Genomic DNA, 24,908 nt, shown 5'->3' with positions numbered 1-24,908 from the left:
TTTATTAGTGAAGGCACGTCAGAGCCTTGATAATAAACTTACAAGGAGACACGCCTAGGTCGATGAACCTTTTAGACCAGGTTCGGGGACTTCCCAGTACGAGATTCCTTTTGGCATCACAAATCAATAGATCAATATCTCAACAACAATCGCAATAACTAATCAGCATGCTAATCAATAACCTTTAATGAGAGTCAATAAAGTGAACACACCATGATCTTTCAGTCATGAATAACCACACCAATTTAGTTAAGTGTTAGGATATTTATTTCCCTACTGGTTACAATCTAAAGTCATTTCTGTTCATCTCATCAGCAATTCATCTCATTAGTAACTCTTCAGATTTGCAATTAGAAACGCAATTAATCAATGCATAGAGAATATTCACTCAGTATTAACACATAATTATTAAGAAGCAACTTAGCAATGTCTCAGTAGTGCATGGTTCAACAAAGCAAGAACTCAGTCATTTGTCTATTTGCGTCAGATTTTAGTGAACACCTTAAATAACCTCGTATTAGCATCAGCATGTTGGGCTTCATGCAAAACAATTTAGCAAACACAAATTTGGAAAACATCTAACTATGGCCTCTATCAAAGAGCAGTTGGTACCTAGAAAGAAAAGGCAAACAGACAATTACAATTTTCATCAGATAGTTACCCATCCAACGGATCAGCAAACAGCGTCAGTCTTCGTCCTCGGGACATCAGTCGTTTGCATCATCAGCAAAGAAAGGACAGGGCAAAGTATCAGTATGGCATAGCTAAGGAACAAGAACTTCCCTCATATAGAGGAGAAGTAAGTATCAGGTAAGGAATAAGTAAAGGGTGGTTTAGAGTAACAGGGCGAACAAACGGCAAAGTCTCAAACGAAATGGCCTAAATGGCTCAGTAGAATGGCAAAGAATGGCTTGGAGTGGAATGTCCAATAAATGCCTGATTTCTCCTCGGGTCATGTGGTTAAATCAAAACTGTCTAATTTACTCCTAATTCCTCAATGGATAATCATTGGTGCATCGCCATCTCTGTCCAATAATCTTCACCAGAGTTTTACACAAACCACAGTTCTCATGTCGTTGATTGGCCCATGTTATTGAAGTTTTCATCGGTTGGAATGTCAGGTGAGAAAAGTTACACTTTACTCTACAGTCAGTAGTTCCATTGTTTTCTCCTACTCCAGGCAGCCTTGCACCTGTTACAAATTACACTGTTGCATTCAGCAAGAATGTCTCCTTGAGCAAGTAGGGTCCCATGAGAAAGAATTTACTACAGCTACACACATCTCTAGCTTCTGGGAAAGTACAGTTTCATGTCCTTCAGGAAAATAGCACATTGCACGTTAGAAAAAGACAGTTTAATATGAGACCAGGCAGCTAGGCACAGACCTTCGCTAAACTAAGACCTACTGCTTAATTAACAAACTCCTAATACATAACTCCAATTTTGATATGTTAATACAAATTAAAAACATTAGTACATAATTAATGCAGCATTAATAACTTTCATTAGTCTTCGTATACATTGGTAGCCACTCCCCGTGGGCACATTTCAAACGTGTGCATTATTTCTACATTAACACATTTTTTATGCAGCTTCATTACACAATATATTGTAAGCTTTTCATGTTAATATTAATTTTAAAAGACACACTCCAGCAATCCCTCCTCTGATGACTCTTGTCATCACACAAATCTTCCCTACTAATTTTACATACTAAAATTCCCTCATATCAATCTCTTCCCTTCTTGGTTTCCCCTTTGATCTTGCCCTGAATAATTTTTCCCTTTGTTTTTCTTCCCTCCTCCTATTATTTGTCGCCATCTTCAATTTTATTCTTTTACTAATTTTACATGCCACCCATGATCCAAATAAGCAATCTATAACAATCAATATCCCCTGTATTATTTTAGACAATATTCCATGCCAAATGTTACTAATCCAATTTCCCACTGAAGCAAATCCTTTCCCAACCTTTTTCCAAAGACCTGGTTCTTTCAAATCCTTCAAGTCCGTACTATCCCTAGTCAAGTTAGTAAGCATACTTCTAATCTCATTACTATTATCTGGTATGTAAGCGCAACAATTACACCCATTGAGCAATCTACAAACTCTGCCATTTTTCACTAAAAGAATGTCTAAAGCAAGCCTGTTTTGAAGAGTCATAGCCACCTCCGCAGCAAGTTCAGTATCCATCAGGAGTATAGCCCCTGAAAAGTTTGTCAGCATGTTATCCTCAATAGTAGACAACTTTTGAATCTTTATGGAGTTCATAATAACTCCCACTGAAGAAATTATCGTCCCAAATATGTCTCCTACTACACCAGCAGCAATCTCTTTCTTATGTCTAGTACGATGTAATTCAGACAATTTTGGTAACCTTTTCAAATCGTCAAGTTGATATATCTTTGGGAAAACTATCCCCAAATAACATGTCCCATACTATCCCTTTGGAAGACGGTAATAAGCATTAAGTCCACATATATAATAAATCCAGGGGATTGCTGGATCCTGTCCATTTAACATGAACGTCCATTTACTCTGAAACAAAAACACACGCTTACATTCACTCATTCCCACAAACACATTGTCATAGTATGATTTGGTCTTGGATATGCAAAGCTTTCCTACATGTAGTGCGTCTAAAGCTAACTTCCCTTGTTCTCTAATTGCACTATAACCGTCACTACTAGCAAAGGCCCGTTGCTGTAATCCTTTCTCTAGTTTACCCTTCAATGCCCTTCTTCTCTCTTCTGTGTGATCTAAAAAGCTTTTCTCTACAGGTGTAAGCAAACATGTCAAATTATTGTGGTGTGCATAAGATGTACTAATTGTTAATGTCGCCTGAAAGAATCCTTTAACTAACTTTATGCTATAGTACTTAGCTACCCCACTCACATCCTCTATGATAGGCACATTAGAAAACACAAGATCCTGATTTGAGTAAAAATATTGAATCTCTTCCTGGTTATAGAATCTTGTTAGTAACAGACTACAACGTATCCCATATGTTAATGACAGTCTATGATAGGTAACCCCCTCTTGTACCGAAACAGGAATCTGTGTACACACAAAACAATCTTTTGCATCCATTGTGTCAACATACTCACTCAGCAAGCGATAGAAAACATCAGTGGATAGTTCCCCTTTCGAGTTAGTTCCCTCATGCAAGTATCTTGTATCCAGCTCAAACCTCTCCCAGGCTGTTAGTGCAGTGGTAGTCTCAGGAATGGTAGCATTGTTAGTCCCACTTTTATCCATTAGTGTCATACTCACAACCACGACCCTAATGAATATTTATTACATGAACCTTTTTTGCAAAAGTTTTTGGTTCAAGTAAACTTAAAGTGTTGGGATTCAAGCCCACGGCTCCAGAGAGACTGGAGCCTAAATCTAGCCAGTTTAGCCTGCTCAGCCACGCTACCTCACATCTACAAGCTCACAACTATAGTAACTTGGCCAAACACTGTGGACACCCGCTGTGGTGACCTGGCTATGCAGGGTAACGCAGCATTCACCGACAGTTGAGCGAGTTACAGGTGAAAAGCAAAGTATAATAACTGTCTGCATATAATATATGTCTTTCCTTATTTATTCTTCTTCCCCATTGTATGTTTGCTCTCTGCTTTAGAAACGCGAGCTGTCATCACTGCAAGGAAACGTATCACACAGCGTTCTACTGTTTACACTCACTGAACTTTCAGCATCACAGTGACCCCTCTCGTCGCCTCTATAGTTAGACTTCAAGACAGCTGGTTTGTTTACCGATACAATTCTTGTCACCTTAGGTTGTGGTTTTTTAAAATAAGAAGGCTCGGTCCCACTGTCTGGCTACCCTTATATATATACGTCACCACTTTACATAGTCTCACCTCTCGCTATGTGGATCGTAGGTGCAGAAGGCAGAGAGTGAGACACTGATGCAGACAAAATATGTTTGTGAGTTGAAAAATACTGGCAGCGGTGGGATTCAAACCCACGCCTCCAAAGAGACTGGAGCCTTAATCCAGCGCCTTAGACCGCTCGGGCACACTAACCTGTGCAAAACTGTTTCTGTAAGCTTTTTGAAGTGAGATGTTCTGTTGTATAGGGGAGTTGGAGAATAAGGGTGAATAGCCTGTGAAGTGATCCTAGGAAAGTCAACGCCAACAGCAGCAGGCACGTGATACATTCAGTAGGTCAGGATTGGCCCCGGGCCATGGGAGGTGTCAGGGAGCGCCAGTCCTGAGAGTCCGTAGGAAGACAACCCTTACATTGGCATCCCGCACGTGCTGCTTCTCTTTCTTTAAGGATAAGGAATCAAACTATCTACGTCCCTCAACTTACCAACCCTCCGCCTCAGGAAAGATTTTGTGATTCATGAGCAGAACCCGGCTGGCGCTGTTTATAGTAATGCCTAAGCACAGTACTCAACTGAGCGGTGTTTCCAAACTGAGCCGTTGTACTGCCGGAAATACCATGGGATATGTCATTTAACTTTCACATAAAATAGGGTTAACCCAGCCCTACCTCATACTAAAAACGGAACAATAAACCGAAGAGGATGAGATGCGAACCCACGCGTGCAGAGCACAATGGATTAGCAGTCCATCACCTTAACCACTCGGCCACCTCGTCTTCAAAACACCATGTTTCAGGAGTACAAAATATGGTAGCCAAAATGTGTTCTATTAGGTGATAGTTGTCTAAACATAATAAAGAGCATATATTTACAGATTGTTATGGTAACTTGTTGTCTTCAGCTTTGCTCTATACGACCTTGTTGTCCATCCCTACTTCAGCTTGAATTTATATGTTAAATGTAATGTAATCATGAAAATTACACTTTCCAAACGTGTTCTATCCATATGTGATGTACTATCACACTACCCTCAAATGAGCTAAGATTGCTTTAATTCAGTTGTACGTGGATTTAAAGTGCAATATCATACAAATATTGTACTGGTATGGCGCTTTCGAGTCTCTAGGTGTCAGTTATTGGTGGTGTGCTTACATGTCAACATTAGGCAGCAAATAGTACACAATTAAGGAAAACTGCCTTCACATTTAATGTGCATTGTTCTGCAAAATGTTTTAAGTAGGAGAAAGTAAAACTTTGTTTATAAACCACCTAAACTGGGAGTATTGCCGCTACAGCTATGACACTTCAGTTTAAAAACGTACGTGCATCAACAAGAAATATTTTTGCGCTAAATAAATTGCTGTCCGACTACTCATGTAATGCATAAAACTGAGGCAGTCGTAATTACAATACATTGAAGTAATATTTTGGTAGTTTTTGTTGACGATGACTCCGCAGCAAGCGATCAGATTACTTTTTATTAGTGAAGGCGCGTCAGAGCCTTGATAAGTAAACTTACAAGGAGACACGCCTAGGTCGATGAACCTTTTAGACCAGGTTCGGGGACTTCCCAGTACGAGATGTCTTTTGGCATCACAAATCAATAGATCAATATCTCAACAACAATCGCAATAACTAATCAGTATGCTAATCAATAACCTTTAATGACAGTCAATAAAGTGAACACCCCATGATCTTTCAGTCACGAATAACCACACCAATTTAGTTAAGTGTTAGGATATTTATTACCCTACTGGTTACAATCTAAAGTAATTTCTGTTAATCTCATCAGCAATTCATCTCATTAGTAACTCTTCAGATTTGCAATTAGAAATGCAATTAATCAATGCATAGAGAATATTCACTCAGTATTAACACATAATTATTAAGAAGCAACTTAGCAAAGTCTCAGTAGTGCATGGTTCAACAAAGCAAGAACTCAGTCATTTGTCTATTTGCGTCAGATTTTAGTGAACACCTTAAATAACCTCGTATTAGCATCAGCATGTTGGGCTTCATGCAAAACTATTTAGCAAACACAAATTTGGAAAACATCAAACTATGGCCTCAATCAAAGAGCAGTTGGTACCTAGAAAGAAAAGGCAAACAGACAATTACAATTTTCATCAGATAGTTACCCATCCAACGGATCAGCAAACAGCGTCAGTCTTCGTCCTCGGGACATCAGTCGTTTGCATCATCAGCAAAGAAAGGACAGGGCAAAGTATCAGTATGGCATAGCTAAGGAACAAGAACTTCCCTCATATAGAGGAGAAGTAAGTATCAGGTAAGGAATAAGTAAAGGGTGGTTTAGAGTAACAGGGCGAACAAACGGCAAAGTCTCAAACGAAATGGCCTAAATGGCTCAGTAGAATGGCAAAGAATGGCTTGGAGTGGAATGTCCAATAAATGCCTGATTTCTCCTCGGGTCATGTGGTTAAATCAAAACTGTCTAATTTACTCCTAATTCCCCAATGGATAATCATTGGTGCATCGCCATCTCTGCCCAATAATCTTCACCAGAGTTTTACACAAACCACAGTTCTCATGTCGTTGATTGGCCCATGTTATTGACGTTTTCATCGGTTGGAATGTCAGGTAAGAAAAGTTACATTTTACGCTACAGTCAGTAGTTCCATTGTTTTCTCCTACTCCAGGCAGCATTGCACCTGTTACAAATTACACTGTTGCATTCAGCAAGAATGTCTCCTTGAGCAAGTAGGGTCCCATGAGAAAGAATTTACTACAGCTACACACATCTCTAGCTTCTGGGAAAGTACAGTTTCATGTCCTTCAGGAAAATAGCACATTGCACGTTAGAAAAAAACAGTTTAATATGAGACCAGGCAGCTAGGCACAGACCTTCGCTAAACTAAGGCCTACTGCTTAATGAGCAAACTCCTAATACATAACTCCAATTTTGATATGTTAATACAAATTAAAAACATTAGTACATAATTAATTCAGCATTAATAACTTTCATCAGTCTTCGTATACATTGGTAGCCACTCCCCGTGGGCACATTTCAAACGTGTGCATTATTTCTACGTTAACACATTTTTTATGCAGCTTCATTACACAATATATTGAAAGCTTTTCATGTTAATATTAATTTTAAAAGACACACTCCAGCAATCCCTCCTCTGATGACTCTTGTCATCACACAAATCTTCCCTACTAATTTTACATACTAAAATTCCCTCATATCAATCTCTTCCCTTCTTGGTTTCCCCTTTGATCTTGCCCTGAATAATTTTTCCCTTTGTTTTTCTTCCCTCCTCCTATTATTTTTCGCCATCTTCAATTTTATTCTTTTACTAATTTTACATGCCACCCATGATCCAAATAAGCAATCTATAACAATCAATATCCCCTGTATTATTTTAGACAATATCCCATGCCAAATGTTACTAATCCAATTTCCCACTGAAGCAAATCCTTTCCCAACATTTTTTGCAAACACCTGGTTCTTTCAAATCCTTCAAGTCCGTACTATCCCTAGTCAAGTCAGTAAGAATACTTCTAATCTCATTACTATTATCTGGTATGTAAGCGCAACAATTACACCCCCATTGAGCAATCTACAAACTCTGCCATTTTTCGCTAAAAGAATGTCTAAAGCAAGCCTGTTTTGAAGAGTCATAGCCCCCTCCGCAGCAAGTTCAGTATCCATCAGGAGTATAGCCCCTGAAAAGTTTGTCAGCATGTTATCCTCAATAGTAGACAACTTTTGAATCTTTATGGAGTTCATAATAACTCCCACTGAAGAAATTATCGTCCCAAATATGTCTCCTACTACACCAGCAGCAGTCTCTTTCTTATGTCTAGTACGATGTAATTCAGACAATTTTGGTAACCTTTTCAAATCGTCAGCTCAAACCTCTCCCAGTCTGTTAGTGCAGTGGTAGAATCAGGAATCGTAGCATTGTTAGTCCCACTTTTATTCATTAGTGTCATACTCACAACCACGACCCTAATGAATATTTATTACATGTACCTTTTTTGCAAAAGTATTTGGTTCAAGTAAAGTTAAAGTGTTGGGATTCAAGCCCACGGCTCCAGAGAGACTGGAGCCTAAGTCTAGCCAGTTTAGCCTGCTCAGCCACGCTACCTCACATCTACAAGCTAACAACTATAGTAACTTGGTCAAACACTGTGGACACCCGCTGTGGTGACCTGGCTATGCAGGGTAAGGCAGCATTCACCGACAGTTGAGCGAGTTACAGGTGAAAAGCAAAGTATAATAACTGTCTGCATATAATATATGTCTTTCCTTATTTATTCTTCTTCCCCATTGTATGTTTGCTCTCTGCTTTAGGAACGCGAGCTGTCATCACTGCAAGGAAAAGTATGACACAGCGTTCTACTGTTTACACTCACTGAACTTTCAGCATCACAGTGACCCCTCTTGTCGCCTCTATAGTTAGACTTCAAGACAGCTGGTTTATTTACCGATACAATTCTTGTCGCCTTAGGTTGTGGTTTTTTAAAATAAGAAGGCTCGGTCCCACTGTCTGGCTACCCTTATATATATACGTCACCACTTTACATAGTCTCACCTCTCGCTATGTGGATCGTAGGTGCAGAAGGCAGAGAGTGAGACACTGATGCAGACAAAATACGTTTGTGAGTTGAAAAATACTGGCAGCGGTGGGATTCGAACCCACACCTCCAAAGAGACTGGAGCCTTAATCCAGCACCTTAGACCGCTCGGCCACACTACCCTGTGCAAACATCTTTCTGTAAGCTTTCTGAAGTGAGATGTTCTGTTGTATAGGCGAGTTGAAGAATAAGGGTGTATAGCCTGTGAAGTGATCCTAGGAAAGTCAACGCCAACAGCAGCAGGTACGTGATACATTCAGTAGGTCAGGATTGGCCCCGGGCCATGGGAGGTGTCAGGGAGCGCCAGTCCTGAGAGTCCTTAGGAAGACAACCCTTACATTGGCGTCCCGCACGCGCTGGTTCTCTTTCTTTAAGGATAAGGAATCAAACTATCGACGTCCCTCAACTTACCAACCCTCCGCCTCAGGAAAGATTTTGTGATTCATGAGCAGAACCCGGCTGGCGCTGTTTACAGTAATGCCTAAGCACAGTACTCAACTGAGCGGTGTTTCCAAACTGAGCCGTTGTACTGCCGGAAATACCATGGGATATGTCATTTAACTTTCACATAAAATAGGGTTAACCCAGCCCTACCACATACTAAAAACTAAAGACAGAACAATAAACCGACGAGGATGGGATTCGAACCCACGCGTGCAGAGCACAATGTATTAGCAGTCCAGCGCCCTAACCACTCGGCCGCCTTGTTTTCAAAACACCATGTTTCAGGAGTACAAAATATGGTAGCCAAAATGTGTTCTATTAGGTGATAGTTGTCTAAACATAATAAAGAGCATATATTTACAGATTGTTATGGTAACTTGTTGTCTTCAGCTTTGCTCTATACGACCTTGTTGTCCATCCCTACTTCAGCTTGAATTTATATGTTAAATGTAATGTAATCATGAAAATTACACTTTCCAAACGTGTTCTATCCATATGTGATGTACTATCACACTACCCTCAAATGAGCTAAGATTGCTTTAATTCAGTTGTACGTGGATTTAAAGTGCAATATCATACAAATATTGTAATGGTATGGCGCTTTCGAGTCTCTAGGTGTCAGTTATTGGTGGCGTGCTTACATGTCAACATTAGGCAGCAAATAGTACACAATTAAGGAAAACTGCTTTCCCATTTAATGTGCATAGTTCTGCAAAATGTTTTAAGTAGGAGAAAGTAAAACTTAGTTTATAAAACCACCTAAACTGGGAGTATTGCCGCTACAGCTATGACACTTCAGTTTAAAAACGTACGTGCATCAACAAGAAATATTTTTGCGCTAAATAAATTGCTGTCCGACTACTCACGTAATGCATAAAACTGAGGCAGTCGTAATTACAATACATTGAAGTAATATTTTGGTAGTTTTTGTTGACGATGACTCCGCAGCAAGCGATAAGATTACTTTTTATTAGTGAAGGCGCGTCAGAGCCTTGATAAGTAAACTTACAAGGAGACACGCCTAGGTCGATGAACCTTTTAGACCAGGTTCGGGGACTTCCTAGTACGAGATGTCTTTTGGCATCACAAATCAATAGATCAATATCTCAACAACAATCGCAATAACTAATCAGCATGCTAATCAATAACCTTTAATGAGAGTCAATAAAGTGAACACACCATGATATTTCAGTCATGAATAACCACACCAATTTAGATAAGTGTTAGGATATTTATTTCCCTACTGGTTACAATCTAAAGTCATTTCTGTTAATCTCATCAGCAATTCATTACATTAGTAACTCTTCAGATTTGCAATTAGAAACGCAATTAATCAATGCATAGAGATATATTCACTCAGAATTAAGACATAATTATTAAGAAGCAACTTAGCAAAGTCTCAGTAGTGCATGGTTCAACAAAGCAAGAACTCAGTCATTTGTCTATTTGCGTCAGATTTTAGTGAACACCTTAAATAACCTCGTATTAGCATCAGCATGTTGGGCTTCATGCAAAACAATTTAGCAAACACAAATTTGGAAAACATCTAACTATGGCCTCTATCAAAGAGCGTTGGTACCTAGAAAGAAAAGGCAAACAGACAATTACAATTTTCATCAGATAGTTACCCATCCAACGGATCAGCAAACATCGTCAGTCTTCGTCCTCAGGACATCAGTCGTTTGCATCATCAGCAAAGAAAGGACAGGGCAAAGTATCAGTATGGCATAGCTAAGGAACAAGAACTTCCCTCATATAGAGGAGAAGTAAGTATCAGGTAAGGAATAAGTAAAGGGTGGTTTAGAGTAACAGGGCGAACAAACGGCAAAGTCTCAAACGAAATGGCCTAAATGGCTCAGTAGAATGGCAAAGAATGGCTTGGAGTGGAATGTCCAATAAATGCCTGATTTCTCCTCGGGTCATGTGGTTAAATCAAAACTGTCTAATTTACTCCTAATTCCTCAATGGATAATCATTGGTGCATCGCCATCTCTGTCCAATAATCTTCACCAGAGTTTTACACAAACCACAGTTCTCATGTCGTTGATTGGCCGATGTAATTGACGTTTTCATCGGTTGGAATGTCAGGTAAGAAAAGTTACATTTTACGCTACAGTCAGTAGTTCCATTGTTTTCTCCTACTCCAGGCAGCCTTGCACCTGTTACAAATTACACTGTTGCATTCAGCAAGAATGTCTCCTTGAGCAAGTAGGGTCCATTGAGAAAGAATTTACTACAGCTACACACATCTCTAGCTTTTGGGAAAGTACAGTTTCATGTCCTTCAGCAAAATAGCACATTGCACGTTAGAAAAAGACAGTTTAATATGAGACCAGGCAGCTAGGCACAGACCTTCGCTAAACTAAGGCCTACTGCTTAATGAACAAACTCCTAATACATAACTCCAATTTTGATATGTTAATACAAATTAAAAACATTAGTACATAATTAATTCAGCATTAATAACTTTCATTAGTCTTCGTATACATTGGTAGCCACTCCCCGTGGGCACATTTCTAACGTGTGCATTATTTTTACGTTAACACATTTTTTATGCAGCTTCATTACACAATATTTTGTAAGCTTTTCATGTTAATATTAATTTTAAAAGACACACTCCAGCAATCCCTCCTCTGATGACTCTTGTCATCACACAAATCTTCCCTACTAATTTTACATACTAAAATTCCCTCATATCAATCTCTTCCCTTCTTGGTTTCCCCTTTGATCTTGCCCTGAATCATTTTTCCCTTTGTTTTTCTTCCCTCCTCCTATTATTTTTCGCCATCTTCAATTTTATTCTTTTACTAATTTTACATGCCACCCATGATCCAAATAAGCAATCTATAACAATCAATATCCCCTGTATTATTTTAGACAATATCCCATGCCAAATGTTACTAATCCAATTTCCCACTGAAGCAAATCCTTTCCCAACCTTTTTCCAAACACCTGGTTCTTTCAAATCCTTCAAGTCCGTACTATCCCTAGTCAAGTTAGTAAGCATACTTCTAATCTCATTACTATTATCTGGTATGTAAGCGCAACAATTACACCCATTGAGCAATCTACAAACTCTGCCATTTTTCACTAAAAGAATGTCTAAAGCAAGCCTGTTTTGAAGAGTCATAGCCCCCTCCGCAGCATGTTCAGTATCCATCAGGAGTATAGCCCCTGAAAAGTTTGTCAGCATGTTATCCTCAATAGTAGACAACTTTTGAATCTTTATGGAGTTCATAATAACTCCCACTGAAGAAATTATCGTCCCAAATATGTCTCCTACTACACCAGCAGCAGTCTCTTTCTTAAGTCTAGTACGATGTAATTCAGACAATTTTGGTAACCTTTTCAAATCGTCAAGTTGATATATCTTTGGGAAAACTATCCCCAAATAACATGTCCCATACTATCCCTTTGGAAGATGGTAATAAGCATTAGGTCCACATATATAATAAATCCCGGGGATTGCTGGATCCTGTCTATTTAACATGAATGTCCATTTACTCTGAAACAAAAACACACGCTTACATTCACTCATTCCCACAAACACATTGTCATAGTATGATTTGGTCTTGGATATGCAAAGCTTTCCTACATGTAGTGCGTCTAAAGCTAACTTCCCTTGTTCTCTAATTTGCACTATAACCGTCACTACTAGCAAAGGCCCGTTGCTGTAATCCTTTCTCTAGTTTACCCTTCAATGCCCTTCTTCTCTCTTCCGTGTGATCTAAAAAGCTTTTCTCTACAGGTGTAAGCAAACATGTCAAATTATTGTGGTGTGCATAAGATGTACTAATTGTTAATGTTGCCTGAAAGAATCCTTTAACTAACTTTATGCTATAGTACTTAGCTACCCCACTCACATCCTCTATGATAGGCACATTAGAAAACACAAGATCATGATTTGAGTAAAAATATTGAATCTCTTCCTGGTTATAGAATCTTGTTAGTAACAGACTACAACGTATCCCATATGTTAATGACAGTCTATGATAGGTAACCCCCTCTTGTACCGAAACAGGAATCTGTGTACACACAAAACAATCTTTTGCATCCATTGTGTCAACATTCTCACTCAGCAAGCGATAGAATTCATCAGTGGATAGCTCCCCTTTCGAGTTAGTTCCCTCATGCAAGTATCTTGTATCCAGCTCAAACCTCTCCCAGGCTGTTAGTGCAGTGGTAGTCTCAGGAATGGTAGCATTGTTAGTCCCACTTTTATCCATTAGTGTCATACTCACAACCACGACCCTAATGAATATTTATTACATGAACCTTTTTTGCAAAAGTATTTGGTTCAAGTAAACTTAAAGTGTTGGGATTCAAGACCACGGCTCCAGAGAGACTGGAGCCTAAATCTAGCCAGTTTAGCCTGCTCAGCCACGCTACCTCACATCTACAAGCTCTCAACTATAGTAATTTGGCCAAACACTGTGGACACCTGCTGTGGTGACCTGGCTATGCAGGGTAACGCAGCATTCACCGACAGTTGAGCGAGTTACAGGTGAAAAGCAAAGTATAATAACTGTCTGCATATAATATATGTCTTTCTTTATTTATTCTTCTTCCCCATTGTATGTTTGCTCTCTGCTTTAGAAACGCGAGCTGTCATCACTGCAAGGAAACGTATCACACAGCGTTCTACTGTTTACACTCACTGAACTTTCAGCATCACAGTGACCCCTCTCGTCGCCTCTATAGTTAGACTTCAAGACAGCTGGTTTGTTTACCGATACAATTCTTGTCACCTTAGGTTGTGGTTTTTTAAAATAAGAAGGCTCGGTCCCACTGTCTGGCTACCCTTATATATATACGTCACCACTTTACATAGTCTCACCTCTCGCTATGTGGATCGTAGGTGCAGAAGGCAGAGAGTGAGACACTGATGCAGACAAAATACGTTTGTGAGTTGAAAAATACTGGCTGCGGTGGGATTCGAACCCACATCTCCAAAGAGACTGGAGCCTTAATCCAGCGCCTTAGACCCTTCACCCACACTACCCTGTGCAAACCTGTTTCTGTAAGCTTTCTGAAGTGAGATGTTCTGTTGTATAGGGGAGTTGGAGAATAAGGGTGTATAGCCTGTGAAGTGATCCAAGGAAAGTCAACGCCAACAGCAGCAGGCACGTGATACATTCAGTAGGTCAGGATTGGTCCCGGGCCATGGGAGATGTCAGGGAGCGCCAGTCCTGAGAGTCCGTAGGAAGACAACCCTTACATTGGCGTCCCGCACGCGCTGCTTCTCTTTCTTTAAGGATAAGGAATCAAACTATCTACGTCCCTCAACTTACCAACCCTCCGCCTCAGCAAAGATTTTGTGATTCATGAGCAGAACCCGGCTGGCGCTGTTTACAGTAATGCCTAAGCACAGTACTCAACTGAGCGGTGTTTCCAGACTGAGCCGTTGTACTGCCGGAAATACCATGGGATATGTCATTTAACTTTCACATAAAATAGGGTTAATCCAGCCCTACCACATACTAAAATCTAAGGACGGAACAATAAACCAAAGAGGATGAGATGCGAACCCATGCGTGCAGAGCACAATGGATTAGCAGTCCATCGCCTTAACCACTCGGCCACCTCGTCTTCAAAACACCATGTTTCAGGAGTACAAAATGTGGCAGCCAAAATGTGTTCTATTAGGTGATAGTTGTCTAAACATAATAAAGAGCATATATTTACAGATTGTTATGGTAACTTGTTGTCTTCAGCTTTGCTCTATACGACCTTGTTGTCCATCCCTACTTCAGCTTGAATTTATATGTTAAATGTAATGTAATCATGAAAATTACACTTTCCAAACGTGTTCTATCCATATGTGATGTACTATCACACTACCCTCAAATGAGCTAAGATTGCTTTAATTCAGTTGTACGTGGATTTAAAGTGCAATATCATACAAATATTGTACTGGTATGGCGCTTTCGAGTCTCTAGGTGTCAGTTATTGGTGGTGTGCTTACATGTCAACATTAGGCAGCAAATAGTACACAATTAAGGAAAACTGCCTTCCCATTTAATGTGCATTGTTCTGCAAAAAGTTTTAAGTAGGAGAAAGTAAAACTTAGTTTATAAAACCACCTAAACTGGGAATATTGCCGCTACAGTTATGACACTTCAGTTTAAAACCGTACGTGCATCAACAAGAAATATTTTTGCGCTAAATTAATTGCTGTCCGACTACTCACGTAATGCATAAAACTGAGGCAGTCGTAATTACAATACATTGAAGTAATATTTTGGTAGTTTTTGTTGACGATGACTCCGCAGCAAGCGATAAGATTACTTTTTATTAGTGAAGGCACGTCAGAGCCTTGATAAGTAAACTTACAAGGAGACACGCATAGGTCGATGAACCTTTTAGACCAGGTTCGGGGACTTCCCAGTACGAGATGTCTTTTGGCATCACAAATCAATAGATCAATATCTCAACAACAATCGCAATAACTAATCAACATGCTAATCAATAACCTTTAATGAGAGTCAATAAAGTGAACACACCATGATCTTTCAGTCATGAATAACCACACCAATTTAGTTAAGTGTTAGGATATTTATTTCCCTACTGGTTACAATCTAAAGTCATTTCTGTTAATCTCATCAGCAATTCATCTCATTAGTAACTCTTCAGATTTGCAATTAGAAACGCAATTAATCAATGCATAGAGAATATTCACTCAGTATTAACACATAATTATTAAGAAGCAACTTAGCAAAGTCTCAGTAGTGCATGGTTCAACAAAGCAAGAACTCAGTCATTTGTCTATTTGCGTCAGATTTTAGTGAACACCTTAAATTACCTCGTATTAGCATCAGCATGTTGGGCTTCATGCAAAACAATTTAGCAAACACAAATTTGGAAAACATCTAACTATGGCCTCTATCAAAGAGCAGTTGGTACCTAGAAAGAAAAGGCAAACAGACAATTACAATTTTCATCAGATAGTTACCCATCCAACGGATCAGCAAACAGCGTCAGTCTTCGTCCTCGGGACATCAGTCGTTTGCATCATCAGCAAAGAAAGGACAGGGCAAAGTATCAGTATGGCATAGCTAAGGAACAAGAACTTCCCTCATATAGAGGAGAAGTAAGTATCAGGTAAGGAATAAGTAAAGGGTGGTTTAGAGTAACAGGGCGAACAAACGGCAAAGTCTCAAACTAAATGGCCTAAATGGCTCAGTAGAATGGCAAAGAATGGCTTGGAGTGGAATGTCCAATAAATGCCTGATTTCTCCTCGGGTCATGTGGTTAAATCAAAGCTGTCTAATTTACTCCTAATTCCTCAATGGATAATCATTGGTGCATCGCCATCTCTGTCCAATAATCTTCACCAGAGTTTTACACAAACCACAGTTCTCATGTCGTTGATTGGCCCATGTTATTGACGTTTTCATCGGTTGGAATGACAGGTAAGAAAAGTTACATTTTACGCTACAGTCAGTAGTTCCATTGTTTTCTCCTACTCCAGGCAGCCTTGCACCTGTTACAAATTACACTGTTGCATTCAGCAAGAATGTCTCCTTGAGCAAGTAGGGTCCCATGAGAAAGAATTTTCTACAGCTACACACATCTCTAGCTTCTGGGAAAGTACAGTTTCATGTCCTTCAGGAAAATAGCACATTGTACGTTAGAAAAAGACAGTTTGATATGAGACCAGGCAGCTAGGCACAGACCTTCGCTAAACTAAGGCCTACTGCTTAATGAACAAACTCCTACTAATTAACTCCAATTTTGATACGTTAATACAAATTAAAAATATTAGTACATAATTAATTCAGCATTAATAACTTTCATTAGTCTTCGTATACATTGGTAGCCACTCCCCGTGGGCACATTCAAACGTGTGCATTATTTCTACGTTAACACATTTTTTATGCAGCTTCATTACACAATATATTGTAAGCTTTTCATGTTAATATTAATTTTAAAAGACACACTCCAGCAATCCCTCCTCTGATGACTCTTGTCATCACACAAATCTTCCCTACTAATTTTACATACTAAAATTCCCTCATATCAATCTCTTCCCTTCTTGGTTTCCCCTGTGATCTTGCCCTGAATAATTTTTCCCTTTGTTTTTCTTCCCTCCTCCTATTATTTTTCGCCATCTTCAATTTTATTCTTTTACTAATTTTACATGCCACCCATGATCCAAATAAGCAATCTATAAAAATCAATATCCCCTGTATTATTTTAGACAATATCCCATGCCAAATGTTACTAATCCAATTTCCCACTGAAGCAAATCCTTTCCCAACCTTTTTCCAAACACCTGGTTCTTTCAAATCTTTCAAGTCCGTACTATCCCTAGTCAAGTTAGTAAGCATACTTCTAATCTCATTACTATTATCTGGTATGTAAGCGCAACAATTACACCCATTGAGCAATCTACAAACTCTGCCATTTTTCACTAAAAGAATGTCTAAAGCAAGCTTGTTTTGAAGAGTCATAGCCCCCTCCGCAGCAAGTTCAGTATCCATCAGGAGTATAGCCCCTGAAAAGTTTGTCAGCATATTATCCTCAATAGTAGACAACTTTTGAATCTTTATGGATTCCACATATATAATAAATCCCGGGGATTGCTGGATCCTGTCCATTTAACATGAACGTCCATTTACTCTGAAACAAAAACACACGCTTACATTCACTCATTCCCACAAACACATTGTCATAGTATGATTTGGTCTTGGATATGCAAAGCTTTCCTACATGTAGTGCGTCTAAAGCTAACTTCCCTTGTTCTCTAATTGCACTATAACCGTCACTACTAGCAAAGGCCCGTTGCTGTAATCCTTTCTCTAGTTTACCCTTCAATGCCCTTCTTCTCTCTTCCGTGTGATCTAAAAAGCTTTTCTCTACAGGTGTAAGCAAATGTCAAATTATTGTGGTGTGCATAAGATGTACTAATTGTTAATGTCGCCTGAAAGAATCCTTTAACTAACTTTATGCTATAGTACTTAGCTACCCCACTCACATCCTCTATGATAGGCACATTAGAAAACACAAGATCATGATTTGAGTAAAAATATTGAATCTCTTCCTGGTTATAGAATCTTGTTAGTAACAGACTACAACGTATCCCATATGTTAATGACAGTCTATGATAGGTAACCCCCTCTTGTACCGAAACAGGAATCTGTGTACACACAAAACAATCTTTTGCATCCATTGTGTCAACATACTCACTCAGCAAGCGATAGAAAACATCAGTGGATAGTTCCCCTTTCGAGTTAGTTCCCTCATGCAAGTATCTTGTATCCAGCTCAAACCTCTCCCAGGCTGTTAGTGCAGTGGTAGTCTCAGGAATTGTAGCATTGTTAGTCCACTTTTATCCATTAGTGTCATACTCACAACCACGACCCTAATGAATATTTATTACATGAACCTTTTTGGCAAAAGTATTTGGTTCAAGTAAACTTAAAGTGTTGGGATTCAAGCCCACGGCTCCAGAGAGACTGGAGCCTAAATCTAGCCAGTTTAGCCTGCTCAGCCACGCTACCTCACATCTACAAGCTCACAACTATAGTAACTTGGCAAAACACTGTGGACACCCGCTGTGGTGACCTGGCTATGCAGGGTAACGCAGCATTCACCGACAGTTGAGCGAGTTACAGGTGAAAAGCAAAGTATAATAACTGTCTGCATATAATATATGTCTTTCCTTATTTATTCTTCTTCCCCATTGTATGTTTGCTCTCTGCTTTAGAAACGTGAGCTGTCATCACTGCAAGGAAACTTATCACACAGCGTTCTACTGTTTACACTCACTGAACTTTCAGCATCACAGTGACCCCTCTCGTCGCCTCTATAGCTAGACTTCAAGACAGCTGGTTTGTTTACCGGTACAATTCTTGTCACCTTAGGTTGTGGTTTTTTAAAATAAGAAGGCTCGGTCCCACTGTCTGGCTACCCTTATATATATACGTCACCACTTTACATAGTCTCACCTCTCGCTATGTGGATCGTAGGTGCAGAAGGCAGAGAGTGAGACACTGATGCAGACAAAATACGTTCTTGAGTTGCAAAATACTGGCAGCGGTGGGATTCGAACCCACGCCTCCAAAGAGACTGGAGCCTTAATCCAGCGCCTTAGACTGCTCGGCCACACTACCCTGTGCAAACCTCTTTTTGTAAGCTTTCTGAAGTGAGATGTTCTGTTGTATAGGGGAGTTGGAGAATAAAGGTGTATAGCCTATGAAGTGATCCTAGGAAAGTCAACGCCAACAGCAGCAGGCACGTGATACATTCAGTAGGTCAGGATTGGCCCCGGGCCACGGGAGGTGTCAGGGAGTGCCAGTCCTGAGAGTCCGTAGGAAGACAACCCTTACATTGGTGTCCCGCACGCGCTGCTTCTCTTTCTTTAAGGATAAGGAATCAAACTATCTACGTCCCTCAACTTACCAACCCTCCGCCTCAGGAAAGATTTTGTGATTCATGAGCAGAACCCGGCTGGCGCTGTTTACAGTAATGCCTAAGCACAGTACTCAACTGAGCGGTGTTTCCAAACTGAGCAGTTGTACTGCCGGAAATACCATGGGATATGTCATTTAACTTTCACATAAAATAGGGTTAACCCAGCCCTACCACATACTAAAAACTAAAGATGGAACAATAAACCGACGAGGATGGGATTCGAACCCACGCGTGCAGAGCACAATGGATTAGCAGTCCATCGCCTTAACCACTCGGCCACCTCGTCTTCAAAACACCATGTTTCAGGAGTTCAAAATATGGTAGCCAAAATGTGTTCTATTAGGTGATAGTTGTCTAAACATAATAAAGAGCATATATTTACAGATTGTTATGGTAACTTGTTGTCTTCAGCTTTGCTCTATACGACCTTGTTGTCCATCCCTACTTCAGCTTGAATTTATATGTTAAATGTAATGTAATCATGAATATTACACTTTCCAAACATGTTCTATCCATATGTGATGAACTACCACACTACCCTCAAATGAGCTAAGATTGCTTTAATTCAGTTGTACGTGGATTTAAAGTGCAATATCATACAAATATTGTACTGGTATGGCGCTTTCGAGTCTCTAGGTGTCAGTTATTGGTGGTGTGCTTACATGTCAACATTAGGCAGCAAATAGTACACAATTAAGGAAAACTGCCTTCCCATTTAATGTGCATTGTTCTGCAAAAAGTTTTAAGTAGGAGAAAGTAAAACTTAGTTTATAAAACCACCTAAACTGGGAGTATTGCCGCTACAGCTATGACACTTCAGTTTAAAAACGTACGTGCATCAACAAGAAATATTTTTGCGCTAAATAAATTGCTGTCCGACTACTCACGTAATGCATAAAACTGAGGCAGTCGTAATTACAATACATTGAAGTAATATTTTGGTAGTTTTTGTTGACGATGACTCCGCAGCATGCGATCAGATTACTTTTTATTAGTGAAGGTGCGTCAGAGCCTTGATAAGTAAACTTACAAGGAGACACGCCTAGGTCGATGAACCTTTTAGACCAGGTTCGGGGACTTCCCAGTACGAGATGTCTTTTGGCATCACAAATCAATAGATCAATATCTCAACAACAATCGCAATAACTAATCAGCATGCTAATCAATAACCTTTAATGAGAGTCAATAAAGTGAACACACCATGATATTTCAGTCATGAATAACCACCCCAATTTAGTTAAGTGTTAGTATATTTATTTCCCTACTGGTTACAATCTAAAGTCATTTCTGTTAATCTCATCAGCAATTCATCTCATTAGTAACTCTTCAGATTTGCAATTAGAAACGCAATTAATCAATGCATAGAGAATATTCACTCAGTATTAACACATAATTATTAAGAAGCAACTTAGCAAAGTCTCAGTAGTGCATGGTTCAACAAAGCAAGAACTCAGTCATTTGTCTATTTGCGTCAGATTTTAGTGAACACCTTAAATAACCTCGTATTAGCATCAGCATGTTGGGCTTCATGCAAAACAATTTAGCAAACACAAATTTGGAAAACATATAACTATGGCCTCTATCAAAGAGCAGTTGGTACCTAGAAAGAAAAGGCAAACAGACAATTACAATTTTCATCAGATAGTTACCCATCCAACGGATCAGCAAACAGCGTCAGTCTTCGTCCTCGGGACATCAGTCGTTTGCATCATCAGCAAAGAAAGGACAGGGCAAAGTATCAGTATGGCATAGCTAAGGAACAAGAACTTCCCTCATATAGAGGAGAAGTAAGTATCAGGTAAGGAATAAGTAAAGGGTGGTTTAGAGTAACAGGGCGAACAAACGGCAAAGTCTCAAACTAAATGGCCTAAATGGCTCAGTAGAATGGCAAAGAATGGCTTGGAGTGGAATGTCCAATAAATGCCTGATTTCTCCTCGGGTCATGTGGTTAAATCAAAGCTGTCTAATTTACTCCTAATTCCTCAATGGATAATCATTGGTGCATCGCCATCTCTGTCCAATAATCTTCACCAGAGTTTTACACAAACCACAGTTCTCATGTCGTTGATTGGCCCATGTTATTGACGTTTTCATCGGTTGGAATGACAGGTAAGAAAAGTTACATTTTACGCTACAGTCAGTAGTTCCATTGTTTTCTCCTACTCCAGGCAGCCTTGCACCTGTTACAAATTACACTGTTGCATTCAGCAAGAATGTCTCCTTGAGCAAGTAGGGTCCCATGAGAAAGAATTTACTACAGCTACACACATCACTAGCTTCTGGGAAAGTACAGTTTCATGTCCTTCAGGAAAATAGCACATTGTACGTTAGAAAAAGACAGTTTGATATGAGACCAGGCAGCTAGGCACAGACCTTCGCTAAACTAAGGCCTACTGCTTAATGAACAAACTCCTAATACATAACTCCAATTTTGATACGTTAATACAAATTAAAAACATTAGTACATAATTAATTCAGCATTAATAACTTTCATTAGTCTTCGTATACATTGGTAGCCACTCCCCGTGGGCACATTTCAAACGTGTGCATTAGTTCTACGTTAACACATTTTTTATGCAGCTTCATTACACAATATATTGTAAGCTTTTCATGTTAATATTAATTTTAAAAGACACACTCCAGCAATCCCTCCTCTGATGACTCTTGTCATCACACAAATCTTCCCTACTAATTTTACATACTAAAATTCCCTCATATCAATCTCTTCCCTTCTTGGTTTCCCCTTTGATCTTGCCCTGAATAATTTTTCCCTTTGTTTTTCTTCCCTCCTCCTATTATTTTTCGCCATCTTCAATTTTATTCTTTTACTAATTTTACATGCCACCCATGATCCAAATAAGCAATCTATAACAATCAATATCCCCTGTATTATTTTAGACAATATCCCATGCCAAATGTTACTAATCCAATTTCCCACTGAAGCAAATCCTTTCCCAACCTTTTTCCAAACACCTGGTTCTTTCAAATCCTTCAAGTCCGTACTATCCCTAGTCAAGTTAGTAAGCATACTTCTAATCTCATTACTATTATCTGGTATGTAAGCGCAACAATTACACCCATTGAGCAATCTACAAACTCTGCCATTTTTCACTAAAAGAATGTCTAAAGCAAGCCTGTTTTGAAGAGTCATAGCCCCCTCCGCAGCAAGTTCAGTATCCATCAGGAGTATAGCCCCTGAAAAGTTTGTCAGCATATTATCCTCAATAGTAGACAACTTTTGAATCTTTATGGAGTTCATAATAACTCCCACTGAAGAAATTATCGTCCCAAATATGTCTCCTACTACACCAGCAGCAGTCTCTTTCTTATGTCTAGTACAATGTAATTCAGACAATTTTGGTAACCTTTTCAAATCGTCAAGTTGATATATCTTTGGGAAAACTATCCCCAAATAACATGTCCCATACTATCCCTTTGGAAGACGGTAATAAGCATTAAGTCCACATATATAATAAATCCCGGGGATTGCTGGATCCTGTCCATTTAACATGAACGTCCATTTACTCTGAAACAAAAACACACGCTTACATTTAGTCATTCACACAAACACATTGTCATAGTATGATTTGGTCTTGGATATGCAAAGCTTTCCTACATGTAGTGCGTCTAAAGCTAACTTCCCTTGTTCTCTAATTGCACTATAACCGTCACTACTAGCAAAGGCCCGTTTCTGTAATCCTTTCTCTAGTTTACCCTTCAATGCCCTTCTTCTCTCTTCCGTGTGATCTAAAAAGCTTTTCTCTACAGGTGTAAGCAAACATGTCAAATTATTGTGGTGTGCATAAGATGTACTAATTGTTAATGTCGCCTGAAAGAATCCTTTAACTAACTTTATGCTATAGTACTTAGCTACCCCACTCACATCCTCTATGATAGGCACATTAGAAAACACAAGATCATGATTTGAGTAAAAATATTGAATCTCTTCCTGGTTATAGAATCTTGTTAGTAACAGACTACAACGTATCCCATATGTTAATGACAGTCTATGATAGGTAACCCCCTCTTGTACCGAAACAGGAATCTGTGTACACACAAAACAATCTTTTGCATCCATTGTGTCAACATACTCACTCAGCAAGCGATAGAAAACATCAGTGGATAGTTCCCCTTTCGAGTTAGTTCCCTCATGCAAGTATCTTGTATCCAGCTCAAACCTCTCCCAGGCTGTTAGTGCAGTGGTAGTCTCAGGAATTGTAGCATTGTTAGTCCACTTTTATCCATTAGTGTCATACTCACAACCACGACCCTAATGAATATTTATTACATGAACCTTTTTGGCAAAAGTATTTGGTTCAAGTAAACTTAAAGTGTTGGGATTTAAGCCCACGGCTCCAGAGAGACTGGAGCCTAAATCTAGCCAGTTTAGCCTGCTCAGCCACACTACCTCACATCTACAAGCTCACAACTATAGTAACTTGGCCAAACACTGTGGACACCCGCTGTGGTGACCTGGCTATGCAGGGTAACGCAGCATTCACCGACAGTTGAGCGAGTTACAGGTGAAAAGCAAAGTATAATAACTGTCTGCATATAATATATGTCTTTCCTTATTTATTCTTCTTCCCCATTGTATGTTTGCTCTCTGCTTTAGAAACGCGAGCTGTCATCACTGCAAGGAAACTTATCACACAGCGTTCTACTGTTTACACTCACTGAACTTTCAGCATCACAGTGACCCCTCTCGTCGCCTCTATAGCTAGACTTCAAGACAGCTGGTTTGTTTACCGGTACAATTCTTGTCACCTTAGGTTGTGGTTTTTTAAAGTAAGAAGGCTCGGTCCCACTGTCTGGCTACCCTTATATATTTATGTCACCACTTTACATAGTCTCACCTCTCGCTATGTGGATCGTAGGTGCAGAAGGCAGAGAGTGAGACACTGATGCAGACAAAATACGTTTATGAGTTGAAAAATACTGGCAGCGGTGGGATTCGAACCCACGCCTCCAAAGAGACTGGAGCCTTAATCCAGCGCCTTAGACCGCTCGGCCACACTACCCTGTGCAAACCTGTTTCTGTAAGCTTTCTGAAGTGAGATGTTCTGTTGTATAGGGGAGTTGGAGAATAAGGGTGTATAGCCTGTGAAGTGATCCTAGGAAAGTCAACGCCAACAGCAGCAGACACGTGATACATTCAGTAGGTCAGGATTGGCCCCGGGCCATGGGAGGTGTCAGGGAGTGCCAGTCCTGAGAGTCCGTAGGAAGACAACCCTTACATTGGCGTCCCGCACGCGCTGCTTCTCTTTCTTTAAGGATAAGGAATCAAACTATCTAGGTCCCTCAACTTACCAACCCTCCGCCTCAGGAAAGATTTTGTGATTCATGAGCAGAACCCGGCTGGCGCTGTTTACAGTAATGCCTAAGCACAGTACTCAACTGAGCGGTGTTTCCAAACTGAGCCGTTGTACTGCCGGAAATACCATGGGATATGTCATTTAACTTTCACATAAAATAGGGTTAACCCAGCCCTACCACATACTAAAAACTAAAGACGGAACAATAAACCGACAAGGATGGGATTCGAACCCACGCATGCAGAGCACAATGGATTAGCAGTCCATCGCCTTAACCACTCGGCCACCTCGTC

At 39.8% G+C, this 24,908-nt stretch overlaps 5 non-coding genes across 5 annotated transcripts; all 5 read right to left on the bottom strand.

Annotated features, from left to right (window-relative positions):
* Window positions 1–8,480: 8,480 nt before the first annotated feature.
* TRNAL-AAG (transfer RNA leucine (anticodon AAG)) lies at window positions 8,481–8,562 on the bottom strand. Its single transcript has one exon. It is a non-coding gene; the product is annotated as a tRNA-Leu (tRNA).
* Window positions 8,563–18,917: 10,355 nt separating this feature from the next.
* TRNAL-AAG (transfer RNA leucine (anticodon AAG)) lies at window positions 18,918–18,999 on the bottom strand. The gene has a single exon. It is a non-coding gene; the product is annotated as a tRNA-Leu (tRNA).
* A 505-nt stretch (window positions 19,000–19,504) lies between these two features.
* Window positions 19,505–19,586, bottom strand: TRNAS-GCU (transfer RNA serine (anticodon GCU)). Its single transcript has one exon. It is a non-coding gene; the product is annotated as a tRNA-Ser (tRNA).
* A 4,653-nt stretch (window positions 19,587–24,239) lies between these two features.
* Window positions 24,240–24,321, bottom strand: TRNAL-AAG (transfer RNA leucine (anticodon AAG)). Its single transcript has one exon. It is a non-coding gene; the product is annotated as a tRNA-Leu (tRNA).
* A 505-nt stretch (window positions 24,322–24,826) lies between these two features.
* TRNAS-GCU (transfer RNA serine (anticodon GCU)) lies at window positions 24,827–24,908 on the bottom strand. Its single transcript has one exon. It is a non-coding gene; the product is annotated as a tRNA-Ser (tRNA).

Source organism: Pleurodeles waltl, chromosome 12, assembly GCF_031143425.1.
Source record: "Pleurodeles waltl isolate 20211129_DDA chromosome 12, aPleWal1.hap1.20221129, whole genome shotgun sequence".
Taxonomy (NCBI): Eukaryota; Metazoa; Chordata; class Amphibia; order Caudata; family Salamandridae; genus Pleurodeles; species Pleurodeles waltl.
Note: the sequence above shows the minus strand (reverse complement) of the source record. Positions and strands in the feature narration are given on the sequence as shown.